The 16,540-nt window shown below is 41.9% G+C and overlaps 1 protein-coding gene across 1 annotated transcript in view; it reads left to right on the forward strand.

Moving 5' to 3' along the window:
• Positions 1-3,187: 3,187 nt before the first annotated feature.
• LOC110509832 (ATP-dependent RNA helicase homolog DQX1) overlaps positions 3,188-16,540 on the forward strand; it is a 30,530-nt gene continuing 17,177 nt past the window's right edge. Inside the window, exon 1 of the mRNA XM_036967795.2 lies at positions 3,188-3,813. The gene's annotated coding sequence lies outside the window, so the exon portion shown is untranslated. The remainder of the gene's footprint in view (positions 3,814-16,540) is intronic.

Genomic DNA, 16,540 nt, shown 5'->3' on the forward strand with positions numbered 1-16,540 from the left:
ACTGCGCAAACTTCTAGAATAGATATAAAGACTGTTCAGGAATTAAGGTATCAAGAAATGAGTGTCTATATTGGACCTGGTGAAGCAGTTTTATGCACTTAATAAATGGAAGCTGATAATTATGAGTTTTTTCTCCGCTGGTCTCGGCTGGTCTCTGAAAGAAATTACGAGTCCGAGACCGAGTCAAGACCGAGTACAAATGTATATGACACCGAGACAAGACCGAGACACTCATAATATTGTCTTGAGACCGGTCTCGAGTGCTACAACACTCGTTCTACAGTACAATATGTTTATAAATGTTATGGGATGAACAACAAGGGTAGGAGGGAAGGGGGGATGAAAAGGGTAAAACAGGAGGGAGCTATGACTTCCGAGTTGATTTGTTTGTCAAATCAAATCAAATTATATTGGTCGCATACACAAATTTAGCAGATGTTATTGTGGGTGTAGCGAAAGGCCTGTGTTCCTAGCTCCAACAGTGCAGTAGTATTTAACAATTCACAACAATACACACAAATCTAAAAGTAAAAGAATGGAATTAAGAAATATATAAACATTAGGACGAGCAATGTCGGAAAAACATAGAATAGAGTACAGTATATACACATGAAATTAGTAAAGCAGTATGTAAACATTATTAAAGTGACCAGTGTTCCATTATTAAAGTGGCCAGTGATTCCATGTATATGTATATAGTATGGATGTAGCATGAATATATGGCAGCAGCATCTAAGGTGCAGGGTTGAGTAACCGGGTGGTAGCAGGCTAATGATGGCTATTTAACAGTCTGATGGCCTTGAGATAGAAGCTGTCTTTCAGTCTCTCGTCCCAGCTTTGATGCACCTACACTGGCCTAGCCTTCTGGATGGTAACGTTGTGAACAGGCTGTGGCTCGGGTGATTGATGTCCTTGATGATCTTTTTGGCCTTCCTGTGACATTGGGGGCTGTTTGTGTCCTGGAGGGCAGGCAGTGTGCCCCCGGTGATGCGTTTGGTAGACCGCACCACCCTCTGGAGAGTCCTGTGGTTGCGGGCATTGCAGTTGCTGTACCAGGCGGTGATACAGCCCGACAGGAAGTTCTCAATTTTGCATTTGTAAAAGTTTGTGAGGGTCTTAGGGGTCAAGCTGAATTTCTTCAGCCTCCTGAGGTTGAAGAGGCGCTGTTGCGCCTTCTTCACCACACTTTCTGTGTGGGTGGACCATTTCAGATTGTCAGTGATGTGCACGCAGAGGAAGATGAAGCTTTTCACCTTCTCCGCTGTGGTCCTGTTGATGTGGATAGGAGCGTGCTCCCTCTGCTGGACCAGGGTTCGAGTCGTGGCCGGGGTTGCCCCCTAATTCTCCACAATATGCCACAGACTATGAAGAATCCTTTATTTATTAAATTAACACATTCATTTTTAAAAATTACGTTACAATATATTATTGTGTGTGTGTGTGTATGTATGTATGACTTTACTCAGCCTGTATTGGCTATGTAACAACTATTGTAATAAAAGGAAAAGAGAACTTCAGATAAATAGAGAAATGGCTCAAGGGATGATTAAAAGGTTCTCATTGTCCTTATTAATAACAAGAGCACGGTTGACCTTGACCTCACCATGTGTTAATCATGTATTTCTCATTACGTTTTAACCTGGACAGATCCTGTGAATTTAACTCAAGTCATTATCTGGACATTGTTAGGCCTATTTCCACCCCAACTTAATTTTTCTAATTAGGCCTACACCAATTATTACATCAAATTAAAACATCAATTGACGTCAAAGCCCTACATGATAATGCAAAAAAAATGACATGAGAAAAAATTATATTTGTGTGGAGAGGCAGACATTTTGAAAGGCCTTTAGTGGCCATATTTAATGCATCTAATAATTATAGCTGATATCTCGAATTTGTGCAAAAAATATTATAACGATATCAACTAGTGACATCCTCAAGAGGTTTGGTCCTCTTGGCATAAAGGTGTTGGCTTGACAGTAGCTGGACCAGGGTTCGGGTCACGGCCGGGGTTGCCCCCTAATTCTCCACAATATGCCATGGACTAAAAATAATAATGTATTTATTAAATGAACACATTCATACATTTTTTAAATGTTACAATCTAATAGTGTATAAAATATCTAAAATATGCACTATGCAGAGATTGACTAAATAAATAAGTGTAGAGTGTAGAGAAACATTGTACCACCTAAACCACTGTAAAACATATTTTCCATAACCAAAAATATTGTATTTTTAGCTGTTTAAAGCTCGTGTACAAAACCTCAAGTAGAAGAGGCAAACATGAAATTTAAGAACAGGAAGCAAAGAAATAGAGCACATAGAAAACATCTACCACTTCTTAGACTTGCTTTAATTGACTGACAAATCTATAATTCACTAATTTCCATGTGAATTTGGTCGGGTAGCCCAAAAAGTTACATATTGCATCTTTAAGAGTACATTTGAGATTTGGCTTGGCAAAATATTTCTGACCACTGACAAAGAGCCAGCTCCTCCTCCTTTGAATGTTGACTCCACCTGTGCACAGTGAGTTGGCGAAACATGGTCAGTATGATGTCATTCATCCCTGATATCAGGATACCTGGCATTGGTCACTTCTGGTGTTATGAGACTGATGGTTTCTCAACATAGATGCTTTGTTTACATAGTAGGTTAGGATAACTGATGTTGCAAGTTAGATGAATTAGAGAAGGGGATACATAGTCAGTTGCACAACTGAATGCATTCTACCGAAATGTGTCTTCCGCAGTTAACCCAAAGCCTCTGAATCAGAGCCTTAATCGACGTCTAGGGAGCAGTTGTTTTGGGGGGTTAACTACCTTGCTCATGGGCAGAAAAGCAGAATTTTCCACCTTCGGTTTGGGGATTTCGAACCAGCGACCTTTCAGTTACTGGCCCAACATTCTTAACCACTAGGCTAGGTGAATTAGCGTGTCAGGTTAGGAGACTGAGGTTAGGGTTAAATTTAGCTACAATGCTACAGTTGTCCCCAACGCAAAAGAAACTGCCATTGAATTCTTACACTGCTCGATCGAAGGCAGTACAGCATGAAGACAGCCTAAAACTGCTTCTACAATAGAAATCCCCGATCACACTTGTATGCGATGTCATGGCGACGTTGGCTAGCTAAGCTCATGCGTAGAAACACGTAATCGGGTCTAACGGGTAGTCACGCGCCAAACTACGCATGTGCAAGCCATCAACTCAATGGCATTCCTTGTCACTCTCACGAGGCTGAAGTAATAACAAGCTCAAATACTTAAGACATTGACTCGAATGTAGGTTGTGACTTTAGATTTCGAGAAAATTCACAACTAAGGAATACCCTATCACTTCTCTCATTGACTTATCAAACCGCAAATGGTCTGTTTGGTCTGTTTCTCAAGCGTTCCCGGAAGTCTTGCGATGTTGCGCATCTGGGTTTAGAAACTCTGTGGCTCTATGTTCACAACATACTTCAGAAACTAACGTCTGTGGGCGTGGCGAAGCGTTTGACCGGAGCAAGGAGTTTGCTTAGACAGGCAAGCGATTCGATAGATCAACAGCGGACGACGAGCTCTATTTTATTAATTAATGTCAACGGTTACGGAGAAACCAGAGGCAGAGAAGAAGCGAAGAGAGAATCTGTGAATGTTTGCAAAAAAATGAAACATTGTATCCGCATATTGTCTCTTCCAAGAAATGTGTGTGCAACAACAGTGAGCAGTAGAACGTTTCACTGACAGCTCAGCGGGTTATATTGTTTTGCTGGATATCCCGCGCCTTGGTGGGGATTTTAGGAGACTCTAGAGAAATGTGTCGAAGGTAAGATGCCAATGGCATTTGTCTACGTGGTTGTTTTCGACTCTCCCAGTGATCTTCATTATATTTACCTCCTATCGTGCGTGTGTGACTGTCAGCTGACACGTAGTTCCTGGCAGGTCGATATAGGCCTACTGGACTCGAGGTGGGCAGGAAAGGGGGCATATAAGGAAAGAAGAGAACGAAGGCAGGGGGAGTTATTGTGAGTTGACTGATACAGGTGTCGTCATCCGTAGTTTCTCATTACCAAAAACAGTATAAAGATCAGTCTTATATATTGTCATGGCCATACAGTTGTAATGCATTTGAACATAATCCCAAAATCGGCTACATGCCAATATTACAATGATTTTGGTTGCATGATAGTAAATAATAGATGTAAAAAAAACTAGTCATTGTTTGCTAACGTTATAACATGGTTACAACACGTGATGTCATGCATCCAGTGCTGTTTCTTATTGTCTACTGTAAACTCCAAGCTGACATTAGACCCCTCCCACGTGATTCCCACATGATGATGAACAACACCAACCCCCCCCCCCCCCCCCCCCCTCTTTCCCCATGGATGGACTCACCTTATGAGATGAGCTCCAATGTTTTCCCCATAGCCAATATAACCCCTGTGTATGCTTTGTTTTTGTATGCAGGCCTATGTCAGTGTGCTCATTAAACATAGGCGAGTTGCAGGTAACCATGGATCAGAAGATACCTTTGGTCATGTAGTGTATGTGGACACCTGCTCATCCAACATCTCATTCCAAAATCATGGTCATTGATATGGAGTTGATCCCCCCCCTTCGCTGCTATAACAGCCTTCACTCTTCTGGGAAGGCTTTCCACTAGATGTTGGAACATTGCTGCGGGGACTTGCTTCCATTCAGCCACCAGAGCATTAGTGAGTTTGGGTACTGTGGTTAGGCGATTAGGCCTGGCTTGCATTCGGCGTTCCAATTCATCCAAAAAGTGTTTGTTGGGGTTGAGGTCAGGGCTCTGTGCAGGCCAGTCAAGTTCTTCCATGCCGATCTCGACAAACCATTTCTTTATGAACCTTGCTTTGTGCACGGGGGCATTGTCATGCTGAAACAGAAAAGGGCCTTCCCCAAACTGTTGCCACAAAGTTGGAAGCACAGATCGTCTAGAATGTCATTGTATGCTGTAGCGTTAAGATTTTTCCTCACTGGAACTAAGGGGCCATGAATAACAGCCCCAGACCATTATTCCTCCTCCACCAAACTTTACAGTTGGCACTATGCATTGGGCCAGGTAGCGTTCTCCTGGCATCCACCAAACCCAGATTAGTCCATCGGACTGCCAGATGGTGAAGCTGGCGCGACAGACATGGCAGCTCTGCTTCTAGCATCTAACAAACTTAGCATTATTATTATTATATAAAACTCTGGGAGGAAGAAAGGTTGAGGTGTATGATTGATCATGATTAACTACTCATGGTGTGATTGTGATAACATACAGGAACTCAATTCCTTTTGTTCACCCGACCTAGAATACTTCCTAATCAAATGCAGACCGTATTATCTCCCAATATAATTCTCTTCAGTTATAGTCACAGCCGTGTATATTCCCCCTCAAGCCAATACCACAACGGCCCTCACGGAACTACTCTGGACTTTGTGCAATCTGGAAACCACATATCCCGAGGCTGCATTTATTATAGCTGGTGAGAAAGCAAATTTGAGGGAAATACTACCAAAGTTCTATCAACACATTGCCTTGTAGTACTCACACTTCAAAAACTCTCGACCGCCTGTTACTCTCCCTTCCGTGAAGGCTACAAGTCCCTCCCCCACCCTCCCTTTGGCAAATAAGACCACGACTCATTCTGCTCCTTCCTTCCTGTAGGCAGAAACTCAAACAGGAAGTAGCCTTGCTAAGGTCTATTTAATGCTGGTCTGACCAATCGGAATCCATGCATCAAGATTGTATTGATCACGAGGACTGGGATATGTTCCGGCTTGCTTCTGAGAATAACATTGCCGTTTACACTGACACGGTGACTAAGTTCATCAGGAAGTGTATACGGTAGTTGTTCCCACTGTGACTATTAAAACCTACCCAAACCAAATCTGTGGATAGATGGCAGCCTTCGCACAAAACTGAAAGCGCGAACCACAGCATTTAACCATGGTAAGATGAATGGGAATATGGTTGAATACATACAGTGTAGTTATGTCCTACGTAAGGCAATCAAAAAGGCAAAACGTCAGTACAGTGACAAAGTGGAGTCGCAATTCAATGGCTTAGACACGAGACTCTAGACAATCATGGATTACCAGCCACATCGGGAAAACCAGCCACATCACGGACACTGACGTCTTGCTCCCCAACAAGCTAAACACCTTCTTCACCAACTTTGAGGACAACACAGTGCCACCAAAGGTGGCCCATTCCCAAGGACTGTGGGCTCTCGTTCTTATTGGCCAACGTGAGTAAGACGTTTAAGCATGTTAACCCTCGCAAGGCTGCCGGCCCAGACGGTATCCCTAGCCGTGTCCTCAGAGCATGCGCAGACCAGCTGGCTTGAGTGTTTACGGACATATTCAACTCTCCCTATCCCAGTCTGCTGTCCCCACATGCTTCAAGATGTCCACCATTGTTCCTGTACCCAAGAAAGCAAAGGTAACCGTCCAAGTCACCGCCTTTTCTCCCCACTATCATCCAGAAGGCGAGGTCAGTACAGGTGCATCAAAGCAATACCCCACAATGACAAATCAAAATGAGGTTTTTATATATTTATATACCTTCTCCTCAGTGTGAGGTCCTGAGCACTCTGGAGCAGGTTTTCATCAAGGATCTCTCTGTACTTTGCTCCATTCATCTTTCCCTCGATCCTGACTGGTGCCAAGTTTCCTCCAGACGTGATGCTTGGCATTCAGGCCAAAAAGTTGAATCTTGGTTTCATCAGATCAGATAATCTTGTTTCTCATGGTCTAAGAGTCCTTTAGGTGCCTTTTGGCAAACTCCAAGCCGGCTGTCATGTGCCTTTTACTGAGGAGTGGCTGCCATCTGGCCACTCTAACATAAAGGCCTGATTGGTGGAGTGCTGCAGAGATGGTTGTCCTTCTGGAAGGTTCTCCCATCTCGATAGAGGAACTCTAGAGCTCTATCACAGTGTCCATCGGGTTCTTGGTCACCTCCCTGACCAAGGCCCTTCTCCCCCGATTGCTCAGTTTGGCTGGGTGGCCAGCTCTAGGAAGAGTCTTTGTGATTCCAAACTTCTTCCATTTAAGAATGAATGAGGCCATTGTGTTCTTGAGGATCGTCAATGCTGCAGATATTTTTTGGTACCCTTCACCAGATCTGTGCCTCGACACTATCCTATCTCGGAGCTTTAAAGGACAAATCCTTTGACCTCATGACTTGGTTTTTGCTCTGACATGCAGTGTCAACTGTGGGACTGTCACGGTCGTCATAATGAGGAGACCAAGGCGCAGCGTGATAAGCGTACATAACTCTTTTAATGAAAAGAATGAACACTGAACAAAACTATACAAAACAACAAAACAAACCGTGACGCTGTATGACTAGTGCAAACGGGCAACTAAACATAGAATAACAACCCACAAACTATCCAAGGAATACAACGATAAACAGCTGCTTCTGATTGAGAACCAATCTAGGCAACAATAGACATATATAAATAACTAGACCAGGGAAAATCCATAAACATACAAAAAACCCTAGACAATACAAAAACTACACAAACCACCCTTGTCACACCCTGACCTAACCAAATAATAAAGAAAACAAAGATAACTAAGGTCATGGTGTGACAGGGACCTTATATAGACAGGTGTGTGCCTTTCTAAATCATGTCCAATCAATTGAATTTACAACAGGTGGACTCCAATCAAGTTGTAGAAACATCTCAAGGATGATCAATGGAAACAGGATGCACCTGAGCTCAATTTCGAGTCTCATAGCAAAGTGGCTGAATACTTAAAAACTTAAATAAATAACGTATTTCTGTTTTGAATTTGTTATAAATTAGCAAACATTTAAAAAATATATATTTTCGCATCCCCAAGGCACTGTACATAGTCATGGAATCACTGGTCACTTTAATAAAGGATAAGCAGTTCATTCATTCGGACAAAATAAGCTAGTAGGTCCCAATCATAAGAATTCAAAAACACAACCATTAGGCTAAGCATTACCCAATTGAAACTAGTACTTCCCATTGCAAAAAACTTAACTTCTTGCTATTGTACAGTGGCCTGTTCGCCTTCAAGAAGGCAGATGTTTCCATACATTTTTGTAAAAATGGTCCCACTCATTACAGGTCAATGTGATTGGTTGATTCCACCATCACTCCAAAATTTTGCTATAGCACAGTTGAATGGCAGATGCCTTATATCAAGCGTCTGATGGCCTAGCCAATGGCTGACTTAGCTAGGTAGATTTATCTCCCCAGAGACCACCCAAGATAAATCCTGTTTGGATATTTTTTTGTTATCTTCGGTGTTAACACTTTCCTTTTCTAACAAAAACTGAAGAGATTAAATCAGAACATCATTGAAAATAATTATTAATATTTGTTATTTTATAAATCCTTAGCTCTCATTGTTCCCTACTGTGTTTGGGTGAGTCATCATTTATGACTAACTAATCATCCTGCCGTCTTCTTTCCAAGATGGCGTAGCAGTGGGGATGTCTGTTTTGATTGTCTTGTCCCGTCCCTTGTATATATTGTTTTTCTTCATATATATTTTGAATATACTTGTATTATTTTTTAAATTTCACTTCAACGAGGAGGCCTTTCTAATCAACCTGACCTGGGTATCCTAGAAGGATATTGACCTCATCCCATCAGTAGAGGATGCCTGGTTGCTCTTCAAAAGTGCTTTCCTCTCCATCTTAAATAAGCATGCCCCATTCAAAAAATGTATAACTAAGAACAGATATAGCCCTTGGTTCACCCCAGACTTGACTGCCCTTGACCAACTCAAAAACATCCTGTGGCATTCTGCATTAACATCGAATAGCTGCTATTCAATATATGCAACTTTTCAGGGAAGTCTGGAACCAATATACTCAGTCAGTTAGGAAAGCAAAGGCTAGCTCTTTCAAACAGAAATTTGCTTTCTGTAGCACTAATTCCCAAAAGTTTTGGGACACTGTAAGGTCCATGGAGAATAAGAGCACCTCCTCCCAGCGGCCCACTGCACTGAGGATTGGAAACACTGTCACCACCGATAAATCTACGATAATCAATCATTTCAATAAGTATTTTTCCACGGCTGGCAATGCTTTCCACCTGGCTACCCCTACCCTGGCCAACATCTCAGCACCCCTGCAGCAACACCTCAGCCATGCTCAAGGTCCTAAACAATATCATAACCACCATCGATAAAAGACAGTATTGTGCAGCCGTCTTCATTGACCTGGCCAAGGCTTTCGACTCTGTCAATCATCGCATTCTTATCGGCAGACTCAATAGCCTTGGCTTCTCAAATGACTGCCTCGCCTGGTTCACCAACTACTTCTCAGACAGAGTTCAGTGTGTCTAATCAGAGGGCCTGTTGTCCGGACCTCTGGCATTCTCCATGGGGGTGCCACAGGGTTCAATTCTCAGGCCAACTCTTTTCTCTATATACAGTGCCTTGCGAAAGTATTCGGCCCCCTTGAACTTTGCGACCTTTTGCCACATTTCAGGCTTCAAACATAAAGATATGAAACTGTATTTTTTTGTGAAGAATCAACAACAAGTGGGACACAATCATGAAGTGGAACGACATTTATTGGATATTTCAAACTTTTTTAACAAATCAAAAACTGAAAAATTGGGCGTGTAAAATTATTCAGCCCCCTTAAGTTAATACTTTGTAGCGCCACCTTTTGCTGCGATTACAGCTGTAAGTCGCTTGGGGTATGTCTCTATCAGTTTTGCACATTGAGAGACTGACATTTTTTCCCATTCCTCCTTGCAAAACAGCTCGAGCTCAGTGAGGTTGGATGGAGAGCATTTGTGAACAGCAGTTTTCAGTTCTTTCCACAGATTCTCGATTGGATTCAGGTCTGGACTTTGACTTGGCCATTTTAACACCTGGATATGTTTATTTTTGAACCATTCCATTTTAGATTTTGCTTTATGTTTTGGATCATTGTCTTGTTGGAAGACAAATCTCCGTCCCAGTCTCAGGTCTTTTGCAGACTCCATCAGGTTTTCTTCCAGAATGGTCCTGTATTTGGCTCCATCCATCTTCCCATCAATTTTAACCACCTTCCCTGTCCCTGCTGAAGAAAAGCAGGCCCAAACCATGATGCTGCCACCACCATATTTGACAGTGGGGATGGTGTGTTCAGTGTGATGAGCTGTGTTGCTTTTACGCCAAACATAACGTTTTGCATTGTTGCCAAAAAGTTCAATTTTGGTTTCATCTGACCAGAGCACCTTCTTCCACATGTTTGGTGTGTCTCCCAGGTGGCTTGTGGCAAACTTTAAACGACACTTTTTATGGATATCTTTAAGAAATGGCTTTCTTCTTGCCACTCTTCCATAAAGGCCAGATTTGTGCAATATATGACTGATTGTTGTCCTATGGACAGAGTCTCCCACCTCAGCTGTAGATCTCTGCAGTTCATCCAGAGTGATCATGGGCCTCTTGGCTGCATCTCTGATCAGTCTTCTCCTTGTATGAGCTGAAAGTTTAGAGGGACGGCCTGGTCTTGGTAGATTTGCAGTGGTCTGATACTCCTTCCATTTCAATATTATTGCTTGCACAGTGCTCCTTGGGATGTTTCAAGCTTGGGAAATCTTTTTGTATCCAAATCCGGCTTTAAACTTCTTCACAACAGTATTTCGGACCTGCCTGGTGTGTTCCTTGTTCTTCATGATGCTCTCTGCGCTTTTAACGGACCTCTGAGACTATCACAGTGCAGGTTCATTTATACGGAGACTTGATTACACACAGGTGGATTGTATTTATCATCATTAGTCATTTAGGTCAACATTGGATCATTCAGAGATCCTCACTGAACTTCTGGAGAGAGTTTGCTGCACTGAAAGTAAAGGGGCTGAATAATTTTGCACGCCCAATTTTTCAGTTTTTGATTTGTTAAAAAAGTTTGAAATATCCAATAAATGTCGTTCCACTTCATGATTGTGTCCCACTTGTTGTTGATTCTTCACAAAAAATACAGTTTTATATCTTTATGTTTGAAGCCTGAAATGTGGCAAAAGGTCGCAAAGTTCAAGGGGGCCGAATACTTTCGCAAGGCACTGTAAGTCAATGATGTCGCTCTTGCTGCTGGTGGTTCTCTGATCCACCTCTACGCAGACAACACCATTCTGTATACATCTGGCCATTCTTTGGACACTGTGCTAACAAACCTCCAAATGAGCTTCAACGACATACAACACTCCTTCCGTGGCCTCCAACTGCTTTTAAATGCTAGTAAAACGAAGTGCATGCTCTTCAACCGATTGCTGCCCGCACCCTCCCACCCAACTGTCATCCCTACTCTGGACAGTTCTGATTTAGAATATGTGGACAACTACAAATACCTAGGTGTCTGGTTACACTGTAATCTCTCCTTCCAGACTCACATTAAGCATCTCCAATCGAAAATGTAATCTAGATTCGGCTTCCTATTCCGCAAACAAAGCATCCTTTACTCATGCTTCACTCAAGCCCCCAACATTCTACTCAGCAAACTGGATGTAGTCTATCACAGTGTCATCCATTTTATTACCAAAGCCCCATATACTACCCACCACTGCGACCTGTATGCTCTCGTTTGCTGGCCCTCGCTACATATCCGTCGCCAAACCCACTGGCTCCAGGTCGTCTATAAGTCTTTGCTAAGTAAAGCCCCGCCTTATCTCAGCTCACTGGTCACCATAGCAACACCCACCCATAGCACACTCTCCAGCAGGTATATTGCACTGGTCATCCCCGAAGCCAATACTTCCTTTGGCCACCTTTCCTTTCAGTTCTCTGCTGCCAATGACTGGAACGAATTGCAAAAATCTCTGAAGCTGGAGACTTACAACTCCCTCTCTAACTTTAAGCATCAGCTGTCTTAGCAGCTTATCTATCAATGTACCTGTACACAGCCAATCTGTAAATAGTACACCTGACTACCTCATCACCATATTATTACTTACCCTCTTGCTCTTTTGCACCCCAGTATCTCTACTTGCACATGCATCATCTGCACATCTATCACAGTATTAATGCTAAATTGTAATTATTTTTGCCTCCTGGGTCTATTTATTGCCAACCTCCCTACTCTTCTACATTAGCACACACTGTACATATAATTTTTTTCTATTTTTCTTTTATTTTGTGTTAAACTGTATGTTTGTTTATTTGTAACTCTGTGTTGTTGTTTTTGTCACACTGCTTTGCTTTATCTTGGCCAGGTTGCAGTTGTAAATGAGAACTTGTTCTCAACTGTCTTACCTGGTTAAATAAAAGTGAAATATATATATATATATTTTTATTACATTTAAAGTGTTTTTTGTGTGTTTTTTTTTAAAATGTGTAAAGAGGCTCAATTTGCATTTCAGCATGCATTTGTCCCACCATTCTTAATGTCTAAAGAAACCATATGTGTTCTTCTGAAATATGAACACAGACATACTGGACATTTTAAACTCTTATTATGGTGGCTATTTGACAAAATTACAATCATGTTCTTGAATTGGACTCGCATTTTTCTGATCTTGGTCTTGACTTGGTCTCGGACCCCTCGTCTCCCTCCCGGTCTCGGTCTTGACTCGGTCTCGCTCCCCCCTCCGGTCTTGGTCTTGACTCGGACTCGATTCGCTCCGGTCTTGTTCTTGACTCGGACTCGATTCGCTCCGGTCTGGGTCTTGAATCGGTCTTGCTTTAGATGGTCTCGAACACAACACTGCTCCTAGACGTTTCCACTTCACAATAACAGCACCAAACCGTCTGCGCGTATGCGCCATCATGCATAAATGTATTTTGTCCCCCCACACCAAATGCGATCATGACACGTAGGTTAAAATATCAAAACAAACACTGAAACAATTGTATTAATTTGGGGACAGGTCGAAAAGCATGAAACATTTATGGCAATATAGCTAGCTAGCTTGCACTTGCTAGCTAATTTGTACTTTTTAGCTAGCTTGCTGTTGCTAGCTAATTTGTCCTGGGATATAAACATTGAGTTGTGATTTTACCTGAAATGCACAAGGTCCTCTACTCTGCCAATTAATCCACACATAAAACGGTCAACTGAATCGTTTCTAGTCATCTCTCCTCCTTCCAGGCTTTTTCTTCTCTTGACTTTATATTGCGATTGGAAACTTTCATAAATTGGGTGCATTACTGCCACTGGCTTCATTCGTCTTTCAGTCACCCACTGGGTATAACCAATGAGGAGATGGCACGTGGGTGCCTGCTTCTATAAACCAATGAGGAGATGGGAGAGGCAGAACTTGCAGCGCGATCTGCGTCAGAAATAGAACTGAATTCTATTTTAGCTCTTGGCAACGCATACGCTCGTTGGTGCACGCGAGCAGTGTGGGTGCAATAATTGAATAACATAGATTTCTAAAGTTATTTTGCAATGCTCGCACACGCGACCCGAGCGGTGTAGTCAGCCTGTTACAGTGGACTGGGGCAGCTCTAGCAGAGCAGAAATTTGACAAACTGACTTGTTTGAAAGGTTATGAGGGTGCCACATTGAAAGTCACTGAGCTCTTCAGTAAGGCCATTCTACTGCCAGTGTTTGTCTATGGAGATTGCTTGGCTGTGTGTGTGTCCGTAATGGTTGTGGCTGAAATGGCCAAATCCACTAATTTAAAGGGGTGTCCACATATTTTTGTGTATATAGTGTAGCTAGGCCAAATCTCTTGCCACTTCTGTTTGTTGACATAACAATTGATGTGTACACATTACAAAATATACCCAAGCTCTTATTACCTTATGTAAGAACCGTAGCCTACTTATTTCATGCAGTATATTCATATTGTACCCATCCCATCCATCTTAAAGTCATATCAATTATTTTATCCATCATTTTAGTGAAGTTACTCTTATACCATTTTTTCAGAGATTTCTTGTGAATGTACAAAGACAGCCTCAGTCTAGAGTGGGTGTTAACCATAAGTGATTACATGTGTCAGTAAGTGCAAGTCTGTGTTGTGTGTGTGTGATAATGGTCTTATGTGTATTGCTAAATGCATACTGGGCAATTGCAGACATTCCAGGAGTGAATGGGATAGCACAGGCCCACAGCTGCTGTACAGAGCTACAGCTGCTCTGTGCTTTCTGACTGAAGCTGTCTGACTTCCTAGGCCTTCAGTGACTACACTAGAAATGATGCACTCTGTATAGCACAACTGTTACTATATACGTATTTAGTCAAGGTTGACATTGCCCTTACCCCTGTGAAAGGTTTGAGGCTTCTTACACTACATCAAACTTTCTCTCTCAGAATCATACATCATATTTTTGAAATAACATATGATATACAATACCAGTCAAGAGTTTGGAAAAACCTACTCATTCAAGTATTTTTCTTTACATCAAAACTATGAAAAAACACATATGGAATCATGCAGTAACCAAAAAAGTGTTAAACAAATCATGATATATTTTATATTTGAGATTCGTCAAAGTAGCCACCCTTTGCCTTGATGACAGCTTTGCACAATCTTGGCATTCTCTCAACCAGCTTCAGTTGGAATGCTTTTCCAACCATTTTGAATGAGTTCCACCATATGCTAAGCGCTTGTTGGCTGCTTTTCCTTCACTCTGCGGTTGGGTTGAGGTCGGGTGATTGTAGAGGCCAGAGCATCTGATGCAGCACTCCATCACTCTCCTTATCTTTTCTCTCTTTTTTTTCTATAGGGGTGGATCAGCTTAATATTGCGGAAAGATTGTTGCTTCCATCAATGTAATTGTCTGCATAATTTCCAATCCCCCATATCTTTTTTTGGTAAATATATATATATCCATATACATACACGTATTTACCCATACATATACATAAATATATATATATCCATATACATACACGTATTTACCCATACATATACATAAATATATATATACACACATACCTATATATATATATATATATATATATATATATATATATATATATATATATACATACATACATACAGTGGGCAAAAAAGTATCTAGTCAGCCACCAATTATGCAAGTTCTCCCACTTAAAAAGATGAGAGAGGCCTGTAATTTTCATCATAGGTACACTTCAACTATGACAGACAAAATTAGAAAAACAAATCCAGAAAATCACATTGTAGGATTTTTAATGAATTGATTTGCAAATTATGGTGGAAAATAAGTATTTGGTCAATAACAAAAGTTTATCTCAATACTTTGTTATATACCCTTTGTTGGCAATGACAGAGGTCAAACGTTTTCTGTAAGTCTTCACAAGGTTTTCACACACTGTTGCTGGTATTTTGTCCCATTCCTCCATGCAGATCTCCTCTAGAGCAGTGATGTTTTGGGGCTGTTGCTGGGCAACACGGACTTTCAACTCCCTCCAAAGATGTTCTATGGGGTTGAGATCTGGAGACTGGCTAGGCCACTCCAGGATCTTGAAATGCTTCTTACGAAGCCACTCCTTCGTTGCCCGGGCGGTGTGTTTGGGATCATTGTCATGCTGAAAGACCCATCCACGTTTCATCTTCAATGCCCTTGCTGATGGAAGGAGGTTTTCACTCAAAATCTCACGATACATGGCCCCATTCATTTTTTCCTTTACACGGATCAGTCGTCCTGGTCCCTTTGCAGAAAAACAGCCCCAAAGCATGATGTTTCCACCCCCATGCTTCACAGTAGGAATGGTGTTCTTTGGATGCAACTCAGCATTCTTTGTCCTCCAAACACGACAAGTTGAGTTTTTACCAAAAAGTTATATTTTGGTTTCATCTGACCATATGACATTCTCCCAATCTTCTTCTGGATCATCCAAATGCTCTCTAGCAAACTTCAGATGGGCCTGGACATGTACTGGCTTAAGCAGGGGGACACGTCTGGCACTGCAGGATTTGAGTCCCTGGCGGCGTATTGTGTTACTGATGGTAGGCTTTGTTACTTTTGTCCCAGCTCTCTGCAGGTCATTCACTAGGTCTGGAGGAGAGGTGACCACGAAGAAACGGAAGACCAGTGGGATTTTTGCTCAACGTTCTTGGATCATTTTGGCCCCACGGAGTGAGATCTTGCGTGGAGCCCCAGATCAAGGGAGATTATCAGTGGTCTTGTATGTCTTCCATTTCCTAATAATTGCTCCCACAGTTGATTTCTTCAAACCAAGCTGCTTACCTATTGCAGACTCAGTCTTCCCAGCCTGGTGCAGGTCTACAATTTTGTTTCTGGTGTCCTTTGACAGCTCTTTGGTCTTGGCCATAGTGGAGTTTGGAGTGTGACTGTTTGAGGTTGTGGACAGGTGTCTTTTATACTGATAACAAGTTCAAACAGGTGCCATTAATACAGGTAACGAGTGGAGGACAGAGGAGCCTCTTAAAGAAGAAGTTCCAGGTCTGTGAGAGCCAGAAATCTTGCTTGTTTGTAGGTGACCAAATAATTATTTTCCACCATAATTTGCAAATAAATTCATTAAAAATCCTACAATGTGATTTTCTGGATTTTTTTCTTATTTTGTCTGTCATAGTTGAAGTGTACCTATGATGAAAATTACAGGCCTCTCTCATCTTTTTAAGTGGGAGTACTTGCACAATTGGTGGCTGACTAAATACTTT

Source organism: Oncorhynchus mykiss, chromosome 29, assembly GCF_057628025.1.
Source record: "Oncorhynchus mykiss isolate SJ-2025 chromosome 29, ASM5762802v1, whole genome shotgun sequence".
Lineage (NCBI taxonomy): Eukaryota > Metazoa > Chordata > Actinopteri > Salmoniformes > Salmonidae > Oncorhynchus > Oncorhynchus mykiss.